Source organism: Haliaeetus albicilla, chromosome 2 (assembly GCF_947461875.1).
Source record: "Haliaeetus albicilla chromosome 2, bHalAlb1.1, whole genome shotgun sequence".
Taxonomy (NCBI): Eukaryota; Metazoa; Chordata; class Aves; order Accipitriformes; family Accipitridae; genus Haliaeetus; species Haliaeetus albicilla.
Window position 1 is genome coordinate 57,541,654 of NC_091484.1, and position 23,697 is coordinate 57,565,350.

At 39.8% G+C, this 23,697-nt stretch overlaps 1 long non-coding RNA gene across 4 annotated transcripts in view; it reads left to right on the plus strand.

Moving 5' to 3' along the window:
- Window positions 1-14,716, plus strand: part of LOC138683734 (uncharacterized) — a 36,822-nt gene extending 22,106 nt beyond the window's left edge. For all 4 annotated transcript variants that reach the window (XR_011323168.1, XR_011323172.1, XR_011323167.1 and 1 more), the window contains one exon: window positions 11,681-14,716. This is a non-coding gene — a long non-coding RNA (uncharacterized lncRNA). The remainder of the gene's footprint in view (window positions 1-11,680) is intronic.
- The last annotated feature ends 8,981 nt before the right edge of the window (window positions 14,717-23,697 follow it).

A 23,697-nucleotide genomic window follows, 5' to 3' on the forward strand; every position in this document is an offset into this window, starting at 1 on the left:
ATTATCCTGAGAAACTGTTCTTTATATCCTTCAAATATTTGTGGCCACCCTTTGTAACTTAGAGTCATCATAGAATCATAGAATGGTTTGGGTTGGAACGGACCTTGAAGAACATCTAGTTGCAACCCCCCCCACCATGGGCAGGGACACCTTCCACTAGACCAGGTTGCTCAAAGCCCCATCCAACCTGGCCTTGAACACTTCCAGGGATGGAGCACCCACAGCCTCTCTGGGCAACCTGTTCCAGTGAGTCACCACCCTCATAGTGAAGAACTTCTTCCTTGTATCTAATCTAAATCTACCCTCTTTCAGTTTAAAGCCACTACCCCTTGTCCTATCACTACATGCCCTTGTAAAATGTCCCTCTCCACCTTTTGTTTTAGGCCCCCTTTAGGTACAGGAAAGCTGCTATAAGGTGTCCCCAGAGCTTTCTCCTCTCTAGGCTGAACAACCCCAACTCTCTCAGCCTGTCCTCACAGGAGAGGTGTTCCACCCCCTGATCATCTTTGTGGCCCTCCTCTGGACTCACTCCAACAGGTCCATGTCCTTCTTATGTTGGGGGCCCCAGCTGAACACAGTACTCCAGGTGGGGTCTCATGAGAGTGGAGGGGGAGAATCACCTCTCTCAACCTGCTGGTTATGCTTCTTTTGATGCAGCCCAGGATACAGTTGGCTTTTTGGGCTGCAAATGCACATTGCCAGGTCATATTGACCTTCTTATCAACCAACACCCCCAAGTCCTTCTCCTCAGGGCTGCTCTCAATCCATTCTCCATCCAGCCTGTATTTGTGTTTGGGATTGTCCCGACCCAGGTGTAGGACCTTGCACTTGGCCTTGTTGAACTTCATGAGGTTCACATGGGCCCACCTCTCAAGACTGTCAAGGTCCCTCTGGATGGCATCCCTTCCCTCCAGTGTGTCAACCTTCATGCAAGGTTTGATTTTTCAGACCACTACTAGTGGCCACCAAGCACATGCATGGTGTATTCATGTGGGTCCTCTCCAATGAAGCATAAGGAAAAAATGTTGCTGTTTTCTGAGCAGTTACACAAATGTGCAGTCCTAAAAAGGCATAAAGCTTATGTGAGATTTATTTTACTGTGCCATATTTAATGTGTATTTCTTTCAGTAGCAGTCCTAGCTTCTCTGTTGCCAGCGCTCCCTTCAAGCCATTTGCTCTGTCATATACCTCCCCCGCTGCTGTGGCAATAAGTCCGGTAGTGGGGTTCCCCACTGATAAGCTAGGTCAGGAAACTAATAAAGGCTGCAGTTTTTAATTATTTTTTTTTTAGGTTATTTTTAGGATATCATTTCTCTGTATAGCACCAGCAGGTGATTTGCTATTTCAGATGCTATTCTGGTCTTCCACAAACCATTTTGCACAAAGCGGTTTCTTGCAGCTCATTCCAGCTGTATTTTGTTTACTAAAGACTGGAAAGATAAACAACCTGAATCTTAAAGATTCTCAAGTGCCAAATATATGTACTTGTTAAAGATATTTAGTGTGATTTCCTTCAGTGCTTTGTAGCGTAACTGTTGTTATTTAAGGGTGATGATCTTAATTTTGCCGTGTTTTCCATTTCTATTTGTTACCACTCGTGCTCTTGAAAGACTGAAGAAATATTGCTGCTCTTACCATAACATATACACTTGAGAAAACAGTGAAAAGGCATGTTTGTTAAGCACTCCAAGCAGTAACTGAGTATTGATGTGGCTACTTTGGCCATCCTACATACTTACTGATTTTGCATCAAAAGGTAGGAAACGGAAAGTCATTCCCAAAGTGGTATTAAAAGTACACTCTAGTGAGTCCACTCTGGGCACATACAAAATGTCTAACCATAGCTCACTATGTCCAGACCTCGTTGTTGCTCAGAGAGCCATCCCATGTAGCTAAACCTTGGATTCTTCCCCTTCGATCAAACTCTCTAACTGCTTCATTATTTTGTTCTTCATAGAATCATGGAATAGTTTGGGTTGGAGGGGACCTTTAAAGGTCATCTAGTGCAACCCTCCCTGCAATGAGCAGGGACATCTTCAACTAGACCAGGTTGCTCAGAGCCCCGTCCAACCTGACCTTGAACATTTCTAGGGATGGGGCATCTACCACCTCTCTGGGCAACCTGTGCCAGTGTTTCACCACCCTCATCGTAAAAAATTTCTTCCTTGTATCTAGTCTAAATCTACCCTCTTTTAGTTTAAAACCATTACCCCTTGTCTTATCGTGACAGGCCCTGCTAGAAAGTTTGCCCCCATCTGTTTTATAAGCCCCCTTTAAGTACTGAAAGGCTGCCATAAGGTCTCCCCAGAGCCTTCTCTTCTCCAGACTGAACAACCCCAACTCTCTCAGCCTGTCCTCATAGGAGAGGTGTTCCATCCCTCTGATCATTTTTGTGGCCCTCCTCTGGACCTGCTCCCACAGGTCCATGTCTTCCCTGTGCTGAGGACCCCAGAGCTGGATGCAGTACTCTGGGTGGGGTCTCATGAGAGCAGAATAGAGGGGCAGAATCACTTCCCTCGACCTCCTGGCCACGCTTCTTTTGAAGCAGCCCAGGATACAGTTGGCTTTCTGGGCTGCAAGCACACATTGCCAGCTCATGACCAGCTTTTCATCCACCGGTACCCCCAAGTCCTTCTCTGCAGGGCTGCTCTTAATCCCTTCATCCCCCAGCTTGTATTGATACCAGGGGTTGCCCCGACCCAGGTGCAGGATCTTGCACTTGGCCATGTTGAATCTCATGAGATTCACATGGGCCCACTTCTAGAGCTTGTCCAGGTCTCTCTGGATGGCATCCCATCTCTCAGGCGTGTGAACATCACCACTCAGCTTGGTGTCATCTGCAGACTTCATGAGGGTGCACTCGATTCCACTCTTATGTCATTGATTAAGATATTAGACAGTACTTGTTCACTTGATTCTCGTGTTTTACAGAGCAGGACTTGGTATCCCTGAGTTCTGGGACAGGAACAGGGTAGCTGATTGCCATCTTTCTGTTTCCACTCTCCTGTACATGTCAAATCCCTAGCAGTGTTAGAGCAGCTCAGTCCCTTTGTGGATTTTACTTCTGAAGAAACATATTTCCAACCTGAAATATCTAAACCATTCCTATGCTTAGTGAAGAATGGAAAATGACAGTACTGGCTTCATGCTACATAAAGTTTCACATGCTTGTGGAATCTCTCTGCTATCATCTTTACCAAAAACCTATGTTTAAGAGCTGTCCAGGTCGCTTTTTGCTTGTTATTCACTGCTTTATGTGATTGTTACGGTGCTGACATCTTCACTGATCCTGCTGCTCCCCATCCTGATGCTGCATTTGGTTTTGCACTGGCTAGACCTACTTATCTCCCTCTGACTGGACTGCTTACTTGGCACATAGGTGAAGAAGACATATGAACAGTAGTGGAAAGAATACTCCTGTATCTTTTTTTTGACTTGAGCAATTGGTCAATGAGATATTTCTTTTAGGAGAAGTTGTTGAGGGAGTCAGGTGTCTCAATATCATCCTTTTTATTTACAAAGAGTGCTCAAAATGACAGGAATTATAAGCCTCTTTCAGATAGCAATTGGCATGACTCTTGCTGGGCTTTTTTTAGGGCTATAATCCCAGTGTTGTTCAGGACATATTGTTGATTTATTGATTCTTTCTCTTCATGTCTTTGGTCTTTCTGCCTCAATTGCACAAAACAGTATTCTGCAAAAATCCCTCCACCTGCATAATTGATGTGCCTTCATTTGTCTGTCATATGTGCTTGCTCCTAAGTTGATGCAACTATTGCTTTACGTTATGTTGTTCCATGAAGGAGTTCAAGGGCATCTTACAACTCTCTTTTTCTGCCTAATAAGAAAGCACTCTAGTGATCAAAGTGGAGCCCTTCCTAGAGCAGATATTAATATAAGTACATAGTGCACAGTAAGGTGCATGGTTGGTGTGATGGGTTTAAATGTTTTAGAGTAACCTAATTTTAACAGAAATATCTGATTCAAAACTGATATGGTGCTACAGTTGAAGCAAATAGGAATTAATGGACAAATCATGTTAGAGAGGTAAAATAATGTAGCTTTTGTTTTTAAGTGAAAATCCAGTTGGCGGCAGGTCACAAGTGGTGTTCCTCAGGGCTCGGCGTTGGGCCCCGTTCTGTTTAATATCTTTATCAATGATCTGGATGAGGGGATCAAGTGCACCCTCAGTACGTTTGCAGATGACACCAAGCTGGGAGGCAGGGTCGATCTGCTTGAGGGTAGGAAGGCTCTACAGAGGGATCTGGACAGGCTGGACCGATGGGCTGAGGCCAATCGTATGAAGTTCAACAAGGCCAAGTGCCGGGTCCTGCACTTCGGTCACGGCAACCCCATGCAGCGCTACAGGCTTGGGGAAGAGTGGCTGGAAAGCTGCCTGGCAGAGAAAGACCTGGGGGTGTTGGTTGACAGCCAGCTGAATATGAGCCAGCAGCGTGCCCAGGTGGCCAAGAAGGCCAACGGCATCCTGGCCTGTATCAGAAATAGTGTGGCTGGCAGGAGCAGGGAGGTGAGCGTTCCCCTGTACTGGGCACTGGTGAGGCCGCACCTCGAGTGCTGTGTTCAGTTTTGGGCCCCTCACTACAGGAAAGACATGGAGGTGCTGGAGCGTGTCCAGAGAAGGGCAACCAAGCTGGTGAGGGGCCTGGAGCACAAGTCTTATGAGGAGCAGCTGAGGGAACTTGGGTGGTTTAGTCTGGAGAAAAGGAGGCTGAGGGGAGACCTTATTGCTCTCTACAACTACCTGAAAGGAGGTTGTAGTGAGGGGGGGGGTCAGTCTCTTCTCACAAGTAACAAGTGTTAGGACAAGAAGAAATGGCCTCAAGTTGCGGCAGGGGAGGTTTAGATTGGATATTAGGAAAAATTTCTTTACTGAAAGGGTTGTCAGGTATTGGAACAGGCTGCCCAGGGAAGTGGTGGAGTCACAGTCCCTGGAGGTACTCAAAAAGCGAGTAGACAGGGTGCCCCAGAACATGGTTTAGTGGGCATGGATGATGGTTGGACTCGATGATCTTGAAGGTCTTTTCCAACCAAAATGATTCTATGATTCTATAAGGAGAATAAAGGGAAGAGTCCCATGCCCATAGGAGATCCTAGTGGATATTAGTCCAGATTTACTGAATGGAGAGACTGAGACACTTGGGGTTAAGTGATCTGGAAAAATCTCACACATATAAGTTTGTAAGTAGAGTATCATGCTCCTTGTATCTTATCTTATTCAAACTGAGAGGGAATAGGTGAAAAATCAAGTTAATACAATTTGTCAGCTACTAAGCTAATTACTATATCATGTGGGTTCCAGGCTTTGTGATACAAAAATAACTTTTGTTCATTTTAAGCATTTTGAAGCCATGTACCTTTGCCATCACCTCTGATAATTTTTGCTGTTACTGTTTAGTTATGAATTATATTTTCCAACAATTCATGAGTAAAGTGTCCTTAAATGGCTGAACTTGCTGCATTGCTAAGTGCAAGGGAATGTATGCTCTGAAGCTTTTTTAATGTCATGCAGAAATAAGTATGTCACCTGGGAAAACAAAACTACTCACATATTATTTCATGGTGGGGTCTTTCTCCCTCAAGTCATACTCTCTTGACAGAAATAACCTGAATTAACTCTGCAATGAAGGCTAATAGCCTGCTTGAATAGAACCTGTGGCCCTTGAATTTTATTACAGAGCTTTGATTCCTAGACTTTTCTACCTCACTTTTTTCATAGACTAATGTTATTTTTCAGGTGGAGGGGAATAAGAAGAAAAATATTAAATGCTGTTAGGATGTTTTCTTCATCCACTTTTAATTCCGTGCTCCACAAACCTAAGAAACAATAGCAGTATCTCTCTGGCTTTAACCAGTAATTTTGGATCTAAATCCAACTGTCATGGACATAAGCACAGCTTTTTTATTCCTCTGTAGAAAAACATGATAATGAACTTAGCACTGGACACAAGTATCACATACAAGCTCAGTTTATAGAAATGTGCAATAGTTTGAACACAAACAGTAGCAACAAAACACCTAGAAGAAATGGGAGAAACATGGCTATGCCATTTCCCCAAATTAACAGAAATTGACTTTTTTTTATTATGTATGAGGAATGTCAGGAGTATTAAATATCATGATTTTAGAAACAAAGAAAATGGATGAGATCATCATGTGTGTTTGGTAACAATACTAACACAGAACTATGCTGTTTCCAATTAACAGTGGAGTGATACTGAAATATATTTCATTAATACACAGGTAAAGGGGCTTTACTGCTAATCAGAATGAATTGCTGCATTCAACACAGAGCTGCTACAGGTCTTTAAATTGCTTTTGCCTTGCTGTATGGATATAGCTGAACATAGCTTAATACATTTTTTACATGATGTAATTTTGTCTAGCTCATACAATGTCAGGGTAATAATAATGATATTCTAATATTAATGCAAGCACAAGATATACATATTGATGAATAATGGTCATATGTTTTTGGATCTCCTTGCCAAGTCATATTAAAATGACAAATAATTGCCATTGCTTCAGAGAAATGGTACAGGCTCTGTAGTCAAAAAGCACATTAGGGACACACAGCGTCCATTTGTTATCCTTTGTCAGGAAAACATGGTTCTTTAATGAAAGTGAATGAAAGGACACTGATTGAGGACAGTGACACTAAACCTCTTTCTCAACAGGAGCCATGACATGAGTATTAATAAGCAGATTGAAAGGTTAAGACTTAGCTTTGAAACTCTGGAAGCACAGTAGAATCTGAAATAACTCCCCCCTCATAATATGGGGAAAATCACAGTGTAAAATGCATTGTAAAAGCCTTCTGGCCACAGGAGGGTAAAGCGGATGGAAATTGGTTCCCAGACAATTCAGGCAAATGCCATTTAAAATCTTAACCCAAATACATTTTTGTTAAAGTCTTGCTTTTAATTCTGTCTTGATAAATGATCCCTTTCCCTCTCATTATCCCCTCCCTCTTTGCTCCCAGTACTATAAAAATGCTAACAAAATCCGCCTGGGCATTTCCCAAGCATTAGTAAGAGTAGTTGAGAAAGTAAGGGTACAAAGATGCAGCCTGAGTAAGTATAAAACAGGAACATAGAGCAATGCATTTAGTAAGAATTCAATGTGTGTGTTACTTGGGAGAATGAAGAAATATCAGTGTAAGGAAAAGATTTTTGAGTGCTTAATGCATTATGGTGATCACTTAGTAATTACTGAGAACCTAGAGGAGCCAGCTGGGGTCATGGAAGAGTCTGGAACAGGCAGTCCCTCATCCTGCTGAGCTCTGCACTTCTGTGTGGTCCCACTGGGGCCAGCAGTGCTCGCAAGGGGGCAATGCAAATGTGTGTGTCTCTGGGAGGTGGTGGCTGGGACTGCTGTGTCTCTCTTGATAAGGTTTTGCCTCTCTGAAACTCTGTATGATCTGCACAAACTCTGTATGATCACAATCTCTGACCACCTTTGCAGGTTTATGTTCCTTTTATAGTCCCATTTTTCTATGCACAGAAAATATCTTCCAGGAATTTGATGGGCTTAGTGTTATAGGAAAAAGCCCTGTAATACTAAAATATCATTTTCTCCATGCCAGTAGCAAAGCTGGGTGAAATGCCCAAAGTTTAGAGGTGTTTGAATGCAGAGACTGGTTTTGTTCATTACAGAGATAAAGTGAGCTGTGATGTTCACAATTAGATTTCCGTATATTCAAACAAGGTTAGAAGACTAACTGAGTGTCTCACCTCCTTAAAGGTCTGATAATATGGCAAACCATTGCACACATTGAAGAAATGCATTTAAATACAGATTTAAATGCATTTAAGTGGTTGTAATAATTCCAAATGAGTTTGAAGTATTTGGTTTATCTGTAGGCAAGGTTAATAATGATGTGGGCCAAGTCTACACCAGCAAATTAAGAGGGCCTGGGACTATTTTCTGATGCAGAAGCCAACAGCATGGCACAACGCATGTTCATATTATTAAATGCTTTTAGTCTTCAAACAGGTTGCCTCCATGCGTGCTGCCAACTGAGACTATTTGCCAGCTTGTGGTAACTCCTAAACTGTGCTTAGGAGTTGGCTGAGACAGCTAGTTGAAACAGGGCAAAATTATATCACGTATTTTTCTAATAATTGCATGATAGAGGAGTTCCAGTGTTCACTGGTGCTGTTTTCTTTAATGGTATATCTGTAGGTAACAGACTGGTAACAGACTGATTTCTTCAGTAAACAGTCATTGAATCAATACAAGTTGATGTTATTTTATATTCAATGTAGGGAAACAGTGGAGATTTTAAGGACGAAATGGCCACAGAAGATAATCTAAGAGGACACTGTGAGATGATTCAATTTAAATTAAAGAAAATGTAACAGTAATTTGCATTGATCTGATCAATGGAGAGCAATAGCAACATTTTCTGTCAAGCAAGGGGCCACCATCTGTTGGAAATAACAGAGGAAAAAAAGAGTATATATGCATGCGCTGGTGAAATGATGGAAATCCTCAGCTCACTTCTGGGTCTTCTGATCAGCTACGCTGCATAGATGTTGGATCCTGAAGCTTTCTCTTGGACCTGACCATTAATTCCTTCCCAGGGGAAATCCAAGTGTATTTGTTAGCTAGACGGTCTAGTTCACTCCAGGGACTGCTTCTCATATACAGATAGGGAGAGCTTAAACACATGTTTAATTCCCTTTGCCCTGTGTAGCCATCCAACCCTGTTTCTGCAAACCCACTACCTCTCATATATCACACACGTCCAAACAGTGCCCTTGGTCTGACATTACTCTGGCATACTGCAATTCAGTTTCCCTTTTGTTTTGGGCACTTTAACTGGAAAGCCACAAGTATTAATTCTTAGGGCCACAGGAGTATCACACAGGCACCACAGCGGACCCGGATCAAGTGCTATGCAATTTAGACATGGCTGGTGCTCACTAGAAAAAGGACTGCATGTCCCAAGCAGTGCGGGCATGAGTAAGTCTGCACCATTTGTCGCTGTGTCCTCTGCTGTTACCTGTAGTGGGTGCCTTAAGCAATGTGGACGCAGTCTTAGTCAGTCAAAGGGTAGCTCTGAAATTAGGCGGATGCAGGACTGTGAAAAGTAAGCAGTCTTAGGATATATCAGGTGAAATATTTCTAAGAGAGAGGGAAATGTGAATGCCATTTTATAAGGCCCTAGTGAGATCTTATCTGGAGTACTGATAAAATTCTGCTCACTTATCTATAATAAAGATGAAATCAAGTAGAAACAATTGGAAAGAAAAGTTCCCTGGATGATCAAGGAGCTGGAGATCACAGCAGGGTTTTATTAGTCTTGCAAAAAGTAAGCTGGAAGAGGATGCGATTGCTTTAATTACATTGAGAAGGTGGACACTGAGGGATTGAGAATTGCCTAAACTCAAGGACATTGTTGACTCAAACCAAATGAGTAAACATATATATAAATAAATTTAGGCTAAAACATAAAGAAATATCGCAAACTTTAGGAGAGAGAGCTTGTGAAAATCTTGTGTGTGGGCTGTGGAGACAAGACACTTGTTTTTTCAGGTGGAGCTTGATGAATGTAGGAAAGGAATTATATGACTTGGTTGTTTATGATATCACAGGGCTGATAGTCCAGAGATTGTTGCATGACTATCTATTTCATCTATCCCAAATATTGTAGAAATCTTGTTCATATAAAGCATTACAATGTTACAGTTTGTTAGCTGCTCTTTTAACCTGTAAGAATTTAAATAATTGTCATTCTTGAAATAATTTATTATTTTTACATTGAACAAAGTACCTATGGGATTTCAATGTCTAGCTGTATCAAGCACAGGGTGAAATACAGATACCTGTATCTTAAATGAGAAACTGGACGCATACATTCAGAAATGCCTCACTAATGTATTGTGTATTGTGCATTTTCACGTAAATATTGTGTCATGCAATTTGAACTTTGCAAATTTTGAAAATTTAGCCCTTGATAATGTGGGTTGTTTGAATGGTGTATCTGCTGCCTGAGGTTTTTTAAGGTTCTTCTATTGTTTTGCTTCATTTCTGATCTGTGGTGAGGCTTGTTCTGGCAATGACAGGAGGGACAAATTGTTCATAGATCTTGCGTGCCATTCCTGATACAGTATATTTTCAGTACTGTAGTCCTCATGTGCAGTGTTAGAAGTAGCTGAATGAAGAGACAGAACGCCAATATCTTGGTAAATAATGGACTTATTTTTCTTGCTGATAGTCTGATCTTTCTGGAGCTCCCCCGCAGAATCCCAGGCCCTAATGAGACTGGCCTCCACAATCCAGTAATGGGCTTGCGTTGTGACTAGCTGTATTTTTTCATGGAGGGAGTCAGTTTTGAGGAATTTTAAGAAATCAAAGCGGAGGATCTGAGGCTGGTTATATTGTACTGGAATTCATTGCAAAACACTTTTTACATTATTTTGTACTATAATAGTATATACTTTTACAATTTTCCTTTCAAAACCAAGAGCTATCTTTATGGCTGTGAGTTAGACTAATTCATTGGTGAATTCAATTCAAGAAATATTCTGAGTCCTCAAATAGACAATAGCAGTCATTAAAGACATTCACAATACTGGTTTCGTATCAGTTTTATGTTTACAGGAATAATACACATACAAAATGTGTATTTAAATGTGTTTTAAAATTTATTGTTATAACAAACAGCATCAAAAATTACTGTCATTGAAAGGAACTAGATAGAAATGTATCCATGATTCCCTTTTCATACATGAGGCATAAAGAATACTCTTTTCCCTAGTTAGGCTGTCAGTTAGGCTTTTAACCAGTGTTTAACAACACCAACAGTTCCCCTTTGTCCGCATGGCCCTTCGTGTAGTCAGTGCCTGCTATTATATTTAACCTAAATAGCAACCTCATTTGTGATAGTTGTACTCAGCCATTTATTATTCACAGCTTATTAGAGTGGGAGTTAAAGACAGATTGCTGTAGTTTTCCATTTTTCATGGAGGTTAGGCAAAAATATTTCCTAGCGTAACCAACACAGAGTCCCACTACAGGAGATGCCGCCACCTTGTAAATTGTGGGTCCTGTAACCAGACAGCCCTTCTACTTCATTGCAGCTTGGGAAATTCTCCATCAGCTGAAGAGGTAACAGCATACGCATACCCATACACTGTTTATCATCTTAGATATCATCTCCAGTGATGACTGTAAAAGTTTATTGCCCCCAAAAAGCAGGAATAGAAAAAGCTATGGGCAGACCCTATCCTTGACTAAGCACTGCTAGTTGCCATTGAATTTTGTGGATGGGCAGTGCTTTGGCCCCAAGGCACCATCTTTATGAATTTTATAACAAATTAGTAACGTCTGTCTTCAGTGGAACTCTGTTACTCCTGCAGCAGAGAGCTAATGAACCTTCCTGTATGATTAGACTTGGAAAGTTTCAATTTGTAAATAGGCAAATAATTAATACTTCCAAAAAATATTTCCCCAATGTTATTTTAATGACTTAATTTTTACACTAATTAGACAATCTGGTTTAAAATTCATATAAAGGTAAGGGTGTTAATGCAAAACCCCAAAATGTCAAAATCAAGACTCAATATATTTGAATACAGAATCATAATATTTTTCTAATCATATTTTCTAATCAGATTAATCACATAAATTCATTTAAATATCTTTTTTTTTTCAGCTCTTCTTATAGGAGAAACCCAGTCAACAGTTCCTGAGTAATGTCCAGCTTCTCAGAGAGATTAAAGTGTCTAAATAGCTTTGAAGTTTGGGGAATAAATGCCTTAGTTTAAATGTGCAAGGAACTGAACAGACTTAATTTTGCCCATGTTTACCTCCATCTGCTTTAATCTTGCCATGTCTGAAATGAGACTGCTTACGTGCGTAAAGTAAAGCCTGTACCTAGATTATATTATTGCCTGAATCAGAATCAGAATCTTGAATATTTACTTGAAGTCAAATGCTTTCAGTGTCCCATCTCATTCCTACCTAAGATATGTTTTTTCCTTTGATTTCAGAAGGAATCGAATACAAATATTCTTCACTGCCTTGAAATAATTTATACAAAACCTATTAATTCAAGTCCATAACTGGGACAAACCCAGCAATTTTTTGGGTTGATTTTGAGTGGATGGAGAAGTCAACAGCTATCTCTACTTGCCAAGGAAAAAAGAATCCCTTGAGTTTCCAGAACCTGCTGCCGGACACGCAGTCTTCTCTCCAGGTCGAAGGGTGCTCTGCATGGAAAGATAATGGAGGTGCCATCCAGACTGGATGGAACTGAATAATTAAAGAAGCTTGTAAATTATGTTGCCATCAAATGCTGGAGGATATGGTCCTGCTGCAGGAAAAGAACTGCCTTTTGTGTATCTGAGGCATTTTTCAGAAGATATTAAGGATGAATATTGGATGCATAATTAGGTTTTCTTGAAGGTATGTTGGTACGTTAGAGGTAGATCATGCAATAATTTCTATTACCCCACATTACCTATACTTTGACTGAGCAGTTGTATCACTGCTTGTATTTCTGCATCTCTAGTTGATATTTTTCTAGAATAAATATATTTTAGAAAATGGAAGATTATAGTTGCTGCTCTCTACATGCAACATGCCTTTTTTTATTTCTTTCTCTTCATTTTATTCCCTTTACATATTTTCATCCCCCCTTTAATTTAATGGGAACCATACACAGAAGTCAGGCAGATAAATGTACTGAGACCTGGTTAGCATTTAATCTCTTTTTAGATAAATGCAAATATTGCTGTCGATGGTACTGGAGCCTTGTCCAGCAGTCATCCGAGGAACTTGCTCATCCATTACTATCAGTCACGAAGATTGTGATCCAGAATATTCGTTCTTGACGAAAACAATAGAATTAAGCCACAGGGCTTCAGAAAATTGCTTTCATATTCAAGCAGTGCTACACATATACAGACACCTTGTTGATGATTTTCCTGCCCTGAAGAAAATATATTGCTGCTGCCACAAACCTGTCTTTTGGCACTTTGTCACTTACAAGTGATGATAAAATTGCAACAAAGAGACTTCTTTTTAATCTCATAGGTCATTGTTTGTACTCTGGACAGTCCTCTCTTTGTCCTTTCATTTAGTTTAGATAAGGTGGAAAAATCCTCTTAGTTGCTTCTAAACTTCTCTTAAAAATACAAAATAAAAAATTTCAGCCTCGATGTACCCTCAAATTTTGAACATGGAAACTTTTTTCTTCATGTTTCTCATTTAGATCAAAAGCTCTGTGTACATTTTAAATATGTATTTTTTTGGCAGATGAATTGCAGGCAGACTTTTTGATTTATAGATTTGCATCAAACTGTAAACCTTAAGAGAGACATTTAATCCCTTTAATTTTGTGAGAATCCCAGAATCATGTGATAATTGTATTACTGAATTTGTGACCTTTATTATATCCATTTGTTACTGCTAAATGCTTAGCATAATTTTTTAAATTCAGTCATCCAGTCCAGCAATTCAAAGTTGCAGAAAACTTGTGACAGTTAGAAAGACAGAAAAATTCTGAATAAATCCACGTACCTGTTGAATATCTTGAAGATAGACTTTCACACCATTTGTACAAATAGCAATTTATCTGACTACATTCTGTTTGATTTTTTTTTTTTCTACATTTATTGGGAGATTTTTCTCATCTTTGTCAGCTTCCTCTTTAGCTTTATACCTCAGTGAAGTCCCAAACCTCTGTGACATAAAAAGTCTACTGCCATGGGATTTTGATGCAGCAAACGCAGCATTTTGTCTCCTGTCTGCAGCCTGCACTCTCTTCCAGTCTGTCTCTTCCAGTTGGAGGTATGGAAAGAGCAAAGAAGAAAAAGAGGCTTAAAATCTCCAGAAAAGGGCAGCAGCAGAAGGTACCCTTGCAGCATGTTTTCCTCTGTCCACACTGTACATCAGGCTTGTCTGCTCCTCTCCTGTACATCTGACAACCGGTATCCAGGAACAAGACAGGGTAAGAATGAGGTGGAACCAAAACTGGTGTCATACTTTTTATGTCGGGGTTAAACATACTGTTTAGAAAAATTAAGGGGTGCTATCAATACCTAGGACAGTTTCTCTACCTTTTCTCTCTTACTTTGGTCCCCCTGATTACCACCAAGCAGAGGCTGTGAAGGCATTACACATTCCCTAGGATGAAGGAGCAGTCAGCTCCTGCAATCCCCATTGCAGACAAGAGCTTGAAGAGAAAGGAAGAGACAGACCCAGAAATTCAAAGTTTACTGATTTGAGTACAGCCTCCAGAACCCTGGGACATTCACGGTTCCTCTTATGAGAAAGCCAAGCATTAAGAACTACAGAAATGGACACTTAGGTGCCTAAATAACCATTAAAGGCCAAACTCTCTGTAAGTGCCCACGGGAAACAAGCTTTATCAGTCTGGGTGAAGGGATCCTTGTGTTCAAACTGATCACTACTGAGGATAATAGATTACTCACTCACCTGGATTTGGCCCCTATGAATAGAAGAGTCCTGGGCCTCCTGTCAGTGTCACCTTCCCTTGTCCAATAAAGTCACTGCAGATTCACCGATATAAACTGGCGAAAGCAGAATTAGCCACAATAATAAGCATTCTTGCTTCTTCGTGGGACTCTTCACAGAGTGGGCTGAACTTGAAGATAATGAACCACCATTGTCTAGTGTAATTGTACTGCTTGAAAACCTTCACAATAAATAAAGATGCATGCCTAAATAGCTAAGTTCAGAAAATTCTGTTTTCACTAGTTAAACTGCCTTTTTAGAGTTACTAATTATTCTTTTTCATTCTTACATTTGCCATTTTAATTTTAATTTTCTGCTAGGTGTTTATAGAATAAATACGTCCAGACACCTTTCCCTGTTCAGGATTACTCTATAGTAATCTTCAAAACTAGTAGCTTCAAAAAGAAATAGTTTGGAACAGAAAGAGATTGCTATGATATCCTGAATAACTACAATGCTTAAGAATACTAATACAGAAGTTTCACAGCCAAAGAAACAGTCTATGGTGCAGAACAATATTTTGCAGGAGTTACTGGGCCTGAGATGTTTGGACTTAAGATGTAAAAAGCAATTCCTCAAAAAAATTGTAAATATTGTTGTTGAAAATAATTTCTCAGTGTAACACTATATCGCAAATAATTACATAAGTGAGGGGACGTTACTTTTAAGACAAATTTTCTCTCAAACTCCTTTATTACATAAGTCACCTCCTCCTGACCTTATGCTGATCACATAAGATTTTGCAACGGTATCATAAAAAGGTATGTGCTTCCTTGTCAAAAATAGATAAAAAAAGGCAAGAGCAAGAGGATTTCCTCGACTACAGAGTATAAAATAGAAGCAGAAAATTATGGGAAAAAACCCCAACAAAATGATGAAAAGCATGAGCACTTTTAAGACTCTGATTGATGGAATTTTCTCAAAATTTTAGGAGGCTTTTGAAGTGTTAGTGCATTCCACAGCAACCACTGATAGTTTCTGAACTCATATTTTAAGGCTGTATTTATACCAGAGGCTCAATTCTGAACTCAGATACAAGCTATTTTACCCTTGTGTATGTAATAAAATTAGTCACACTCCTGCTGTGCTTATACAGGGCTGCTCGTGTGCCTGCGGCAAACTCAGCAGCACGGCTTCATGCCTGTGCTCTGATGTTTGGCCCTGGTTACCCTGTCTCACACAGACCTGCTGTGCCAAAAAGGGGCAACGCACTGCAGCCATCCTGATTCTAATGGTATCTTATACTCAAACATTGAATTACCGTGTAGCCCAGTTCAAGAACTCCTGGATGAGACCCGTTAAGGCCAAATGCTGGAGGAGTTGTGCTGAACCAGTATGGGTGGCTGAAGCTGAGGCTTTATCTTGTCCTGCACTAGGAACAAGACACATCTGTCTCCAAGCGGTATAGCTGGGGTAAATGTGAGCGTACCATGAGAGTGGTAAAGGGTGTAAGAGAGACAGGAGTGTTAATGTAATTGTGTTGTGCCAAATATTCACTCTGGGTTTACAAAACACTTTTTAAAATCGGCAGGTAATTCAGGATTTAGCAATAATTTTGCCAGCTCTGGAATTTTGCCTGTATATAGCTGTTAATGTTTTTATTCTTTTTTTTTTAATTTATTTTATTTCTGCAGCAATCCTCTAGTATTTAATCATGTCTCTCTATGTTGTTATTTTTTTGTTTAGTGAAGCAAAGCTTCTCTATTACAGTCCTGAGTCTCCACACTTGGGATCCCCGCGGTAACCCTGGCAACCTCGTTAGCAGGGTGGGCTACAGCTTCAGCACCTCTCGTCCCCCCCTCCCAGCCCGCAGCGCAGCAGCAGCAGGGAGCTGCTGCCTGACCTGGAGCGCATCACTGTGGCTGCTGAAATGTCACCGGGGCGCTTGGTGTTGAGGCTGCAAGGCTGATGCCTGCATGCAGTTATGCACTTGGTTTTGCATGATCACCTAGTCCCCTTTTTTAAAAAAAACTATTTAGATTAAGCTTCTAACATCATTTTTGAGAGGGTGGTAAGGTGCTACCACATAATTCTTCGTCAAAATAGGTGGCAGGGCTGAGCCCGAACATGCTTTGTCGGCTTTTGAGATTTTGTCATTATTACTCATACTGGAAACTACAAGGCAAGCTCTTTTAAATTCTTTTTTAATCCACTAATTGAGTAAATAATTCTGTGTTTGCTATAGATAAAAAATTTTTTAAAAAGAAGGTATTTTCTATCCTATTCTATAGGGTGCTTGAGCACTCACTCTGTTAGCATAATCAATAACCTATTAACATAATCAATATTACATTCTCCAGTATCATCTATTAAATTATACATCCATAAGGACATGCAAAATTAGTATGCACCATACAAATCTTACCTGATTTTTCTTTTTTACAGGTATTTCCCAAGATTCTTTCTTCCTATTTCATATATGTGTACTTAAAAAACATAATTAGGAAATTTTGGACTGATAGGCATAAAACATGGGCTGTCCCTCTCTTGAGAGATGTTGACAGTTGCTGTGGCTTCAAGATGGAGCAGTCTACATGGTTAAAATTCCTTCAAACTGAACTACTGTAAATTTTTAAATCATAAATTCTCACTGCAGTCTTCTGGTTCAGGCAATCCTGCTAAGTGTTCCACATCTTCTCTCCAATATCTTTCCACTTTATGGGTTGCTTCAGTTTTGTTGCTTTCCAGGGTGCTAACTTTAGTATGTTCATGTTTCTGAGAGCCAATATAGTTACCTTTTTTCTCTAGATCTAGTATTTCTCAAAAGAATTCCTCCTAGAAGGTTCCAAAAACAACTGACCCTTCAGAAGAATAAATGTTGTTTGCAGAATGTCTTAAACTTTTTAAACAGATCACTTTATGTATGTTAGTGATTTAGTTTACCCTTCATTAAAATCCCAGGGGATGAAAGTTTGCTTTTACTTTTACTCTTCAAAATTCAGCATGTGAAATACATTGATTTATTGATATTAGTTTAACCAAGCCAAGAAGTTGCTCAAGTATTGGGGCTTTCTGCGACAATTGAATTGAAATTGATTTATGACATAAGATTAATGAATAATTTCTTCTTGATCTATTGTTGTGGATGGGAAAGGCTGAAGTGATAGACTTACTGTTTAAATTTCTATGTTGTACAAGCCTAGGACAAAACTGGAATGAGAAGGGGACAAGAAGGATTGGGCTCAAGGTTATAGTTTGAATTAGGGTTGAGACTGAGACTAAGGCCTGAGTTGGTAGTTTTATTCCTTGGTCCTCTGAGACCTTGTCCATGTTGGCTTAAGAGCTAGGTGAACGTGCTACTGGTATAGCAGTATCTATACGGTTGTCTGTTAAGGTTTGTTACATTTGCTTAATGTTTGGATTCTGCTTATCTCCTACAGTGAGAAGGAGGGCTGGGACCCACAGGGTCTTACACTTTATGTGCTTGTTGGGTACGGGCTTTTGTCACAACGTAATGTTAAAGATAGGGATGGATGCAGGTTAGGAGTTGGAGCTTAGTTTATTTAGGCATGTGGAGTATGCAAGTCTGGCATGCTTCCTCGTTCCTGTAGGTTTTTTTTACAAATTATCACTAATTCATGCTGTACCAAGGGTCAGCAGGCTGCAGTTTAGGCTGCCTGCACTCCAGGGCAACTTGGAGGCCATGCCACCGGTGGCTTTGAAGGGGCCCTTCCAGGAAGGTCTGCAAAGGAGCCTCAGCCATTGATCCCTCCAAGTTTATGATTAGATGGGAGGCTGAAAAGACAGTGGATGGCTCATGGCCATGTTGGGCTGTGTGAAAACCAAATCTGATTGAGGCTGGGTGTGGGTTTTGGTTTTACATGAAAGAGGACTTCAGTTTTGTGTGAACTGTTAGATGAGTTGCTTGATGTTTGATATTGATACTCTATACAGATCTAATTGAGGACTGATGAGAAAATTGTGAAATGATTTCTGTTCTGTTCCGAGATAGGTAACAGCGGCCAAGTAGAGTTAGTTCCCATGAGGGCAGAGGTCCAGCACATGTTGATTTTATTACTCAGTACCTGGACGTCCTTGTGTCCACCATAAACACTCTTTTCCAACTAAAAATGACTGCTGGATAATTGCAAGCTGGGACGACTTCACTGGCTAATCTGTGGATTTGGCAAGACAGGCAGATAAACTGAGCACTTCAGGCACTGCTCTCTGTAATCCTTTCTGCCAGCCTTTGTCCTAATGTTAACAATAATCCTTAATAATTGTTTAGACACCTCTCCCCTGGCCAAAATCAAACACACCTATTTTTCCATTTCACATCCATTGTCATCCTAGTTCTTCAGGTGTTAAGTTTCATACAGCAATAATAATAAAAAAAATCAGTTCCTGGTGTCTGTGGTGCTAATAGAACTCCAGCTTTAGAGCTAATAGCAGCAAAGGGTAAAAAAATACTCTTCCCTTTCGCCCAAGTCCTTTTCCTAAGACCCTGTTCTTTCAGGATCATGAAGTAAAAGTAATAATTTATCATCTACATTTTGTAAATCTAATCAGAGCCCTTACTAGTGCTCATTATTATCCAGGCACAGTTAATGGGAACAGAAATATTAACAAATCATATGCTTCTTTCTCTACTGCAATTTATGTGAACCTCAAGCTGTAAAATTAGCATGTTTATGTGACCCTGACCCCAACTCAGTCTTAACCCTGAACTTTAAAAATAGTCTGGGACACCTGCCTTGACACAAGCACAAAACAAACTGTTTGTTTTCCTCTGAGTGTCAGCCTTCGTCCTAGTTCTGCAGGTCTTGAAGGAGCACTTCAGCTTCTTCTTTTATAATCATACCCCAACCCCAACACTAATTGTAGCAATCCTACCTTTACTGTTAAAATACAATGCAGATCAAAGCAGTCTCTGCACTTTTAATGAACTCTCAGGCATTGACTGTCATACTTCAGTCAGACTGCATTTAAAATACGCTGGTTTTTTCTGTTTTATTCACTTCTAGGCCCTACTTCTCAAACATTGTGTAGTGAGAGGCTCAGATGGGGCTTTGCTTCACATTATTCAAGAGCTCTAAATATACAGGTATTTATAACCAATGCATACTTACGTGATCTCAAGTGATGTTACATATAGTAATACAATAGCCTTCCTAGAGAAAATGGTAGGATTACAGATAAATGTAACCTGGGAATGTTTAAACTGTAAAATGCCTCACAGTTTGAAACTTCTGGAAGCAAAACACTGACAGGGAGAAGCATAAAATACTACACTCCAAAAATGAATAACATTCTAATATTATCAACTTCACAATGATGACACCTAATAATATTCATATTGTGGCCTAATATTTATAATGAGGAGAGCTATCTTTGTGGACCATTGAGCTGCCAATTAGTGGATATGTGACTGCAGTGGGATGTGCATGGCTGCAGTTAGCTCTATACTTACCAGCTCCTTAGGGGTCTAACCAAAACGGCACAGAGATCAGGAAACCAAATACAGCAGAGGCCAGAACAGACAATCATTTATTAGATATGTTAAGTTAATATAAAAAAATCACATGACTTTACTGACAATAATATAGAAAAGTTTGGGCTAGACTATTTTGCGTTTCACTGCTCCTGTGGGTTTGCTTTCTTTGCCAGGCTTTGCAGCACAGGATTTGTTCCAGGGTAAGTAGTTTAAGCCTGGCTCAAATGTGCAGTTTTCCTACTGTTTCTTCTCCCTTGTATATTTAGCTTTTCAGGAAACCTTCAACTTTCACCATTTCAGTATAAGAATAGGAAAGTTCATCTGAACAGTATTACTCCTGTAAAACTGTAGTATTAATGATTCCTACAATAGATTTAGTGTTTTCCTGACAAAAATGACAATCATTCCATCTTCCATCACTGGAGTATCAGGACGCTTTAGTATGAAGAGAGAAACTCCCTGGAGTAGCCTATTTACAGATATTTTCTTTATCTTCATAATAGTCTCTTGAAAATTTGGTGACAAGATTTTGTAACAGATTGTCATTTAGGGCATAATATACCACCTGTAGCTTGCCAGTTTCTACAAACACCAAGGTGGGGAGATCCATTATACCAGTACATCACAAGGTCTTTCAAAACAACAGTGCAAAACACACCGTTCCAGATACATACATTCTCTCTTTGTAAAAGCCTGCAGCATAGTCAGCCATGGAAAAAATGGCAAAACTCTTAGACCCTGTGCGTATCAATGCATAGGGAGTTCGTCATGAGGTGATGCTTTTGGAACACAAACTGTGATATACAGTCATTGCTTTGAAATGTTAGAAAATAAGCTGGGAGGAAAAATATAAATATCCACTGTCTTGGGGTGCCAGAAGGCATGAAAAATCACTACCCAATAAATCTTTTGGGGTTAAAAAATGAGTTCGTGGCACCTCTAGGACTGAATACACAGGATTACCTGATTTATGGGAGTTATGAAGTTACATGGTGCCACTTGAGAAGCCCAAGGCAGGGAGCTGTGCAGTTGGAAGGATAAATAGTGATTATATTTGATTTTCAATACTGAGATAGGAAGGAAGAAAAAGTTCAATCAAGCCTTAATCGTTCTTTGAGACCCTGTTCTGAAAATATCTTTCTACCAGATACAATGGCATTCGGGCAGTTTCCAGTACCACATCAGGGTGGTCCTTTACTGAAAAAGAGTTAATAGCCAAAACCTAAATGCTTAGTGGAGATGTGGATTTTCAAGCAGGCAAATTAGGGGAAGTTTTCTTCTTCTGCAAGATTGGATGTTTAGATCCTGATGTAAGTGGAGAAACCCACAGTCGGGCAGCTGAACAAGGGAAGAATAAGTTTTTAGATTTCAAATGTGTGTACATGTGATTGGCAAAGGACTCTTTCAGATTTGGCCAAATCCTGCTTGTATTACTCTTGAAAATAGTTCTACTATATAATTAATGGAATAGTAGAGAAATGGTAGTTAACACAAGTAACTTGATTATCAAAACTATTGTGCCAAAGAATAAGCACCTTTCTTATTTCCTGTTTGTTTATTGGGATCCTTTCCCCACTTTCTTTAAGATGCCATTAGCATAAAGCAGCAAGTTCATCTGTCAGAGATGGTCTAGCTGTAGGTGCTGCTGCCTTGAGGCAGGGAATGGAGTAGGGGACCTCTGAAGGTCTTGTTTTCAGTGGTTACTAGGGCACTGGAAGTACAGCTTGGTTCTGTTGAATCTATCAGTCTCTTTACAAAGCAGATACGCCTGGTGAATCACACAAATTGAGAGAAAAACTATGTAAGGATTAAGGCTTATTTACTGGAAAAAAACAACAGCATAGTCTTCTGCTTGACCTTAGGCACCTAAACAGAAAAGCTGGGTTGTAAGAGGTGCTGAGTGCCTGAAGCTTTCCCTAAATCCAGTGGGAATGCTGGAAACTAAGCAGTAAGGGAAACCCAACCAGTTTTGTTTAGATTCCTAGCTTTAGGTAATAGGATTTGTTCTCTTCCTTTTTCTACTTTTCCACCTCCCAGAACTGAAATAATTTAAGAGCCTTTGATTGAAAATGTGAATCATTTAGGCAAAGCTAATGATAATACCTGTACTTCAGGTTCTTTCTCATCAGTATGAACTTCTCATTTCAATTGCATGTGAAACTCCAGTTCTTTGTCAGACATAAATTGCAGATTCCATAATTTCCCTGAAAACTAACTTTCTTTCTTTCTTTCTTTTTCCTTCCTTCCTTCTTTTCTTCCTTCTGTCTTTATCTTTCTTTCCCTTTCTTTCTCTTTTTCTTTTTCTTTCTTCCTTCCTTCCTTCCTTCCTTCTCCACTTTCCCATTTATATCTCTCTGCTTTTCTTCCTTCTTTCCCTCCCTTTCAATACAAATATTTCAGTTACTTCTGAGAACAAGAATAGGAATAAGGAAACTGTGGCCCAAAATTTAAAAAGCTACTTAGGATTTTTCATTTTAATCCTTCAGTAAGAACTTGAAATGTAAAGGTCTATCATGTGTCACCATGAGCCAGTTATTTCCGTTAAGCTTCCCAAAGAACAGTTAATTAAATCTTTGCAATATTATTTTTTTAGGACACCAACAGCATTTTCTGTGAAAATTCTACCTTAATGGAGCGTGCTAAGCAGCTGCACAACTCCTGTGTACTAGGCCAGTTAACACTGCCCTCCCCCCCCCCAGCACCCCTTCCCTCCTCCCAGGTGAATGACTGGCCTCAGCACTGCCCAGTGCTGTTGAGGCTGAGAAGGACTTTCCCTGCAATAGTTCCCTCCTATGTGGGGCATCAGCTTGACAGCAAATGTAAGGAAAAAAGTTCTCAAGAAATGAGTGCTTCCACTGCTATTACTCATGCAAAATGTAGATTAATGAAGTGAACTGAGGTTTGCAAAGAGCATGGGCTGAACAGGCTGAGGCTGATTGGAGCTAAGATGGGGAGAAGCAGATAAAAGCCATGGGGCAGATGCAGAAGGATGTTTAACTTCACTCTCCTTTCTGAAGTCTGAAGCTGAGTCCACATTTAGGAGAAAACCTTGTTTCAGCACACCATTGGCAGAATAACTCATTCTTTTTTTTTTTTTTTCTGCTAGATGTCCACGTAAGAGATCACAATTAATACATGAGCTCAACGAGGAAAAATCTGGGCTGTGAATGTAAAATTCTCCTCCTTGCTAAGGAACTATTTAAGGCCAGTATGATTCTCTGGCAGAGCTCCCATTCTTCCAGGTTGCATTAAAAGAATGTGAATATGAAGAAATTACATAATAAAGAAAACTAAAGTGAATGTTGTAGTTGCAAAATGCAAAGCATACTTTATTATGCATTCTTTCACTGTGTTTTCACATGAAATTTTGTTCTAAAAAATTCAGGCTTACTCTGGCTGTGGTATACGCTTAGGTATGTTTCATTGGTTAGTTGCTATATCTTTTTTTTAAACCAAGTATCCCAAGCAGAATTAAATTGTCCTACTAAGCATAATTAAATTTTCCTTTCAAAAGGAATTAATCTGCTTTGATTCTCAAAAACACATGCCAGGAACCAGCCCTCAGTCAAAATAGAGCTTGATGAAAAATAGAAAATCTCTGTTATTCCTGCAATTTTATGATCAAATTTAGTACTAAACTTTATAAAGCAATGTTTTGTTTTTATAACTTAATAGACTAGCAACTTAGAAGAGTGCTGTATATCCAGAAGTGGTTAAGAAATCTACTTATGCATCTCATAAACAATTCTGGCAGGTAA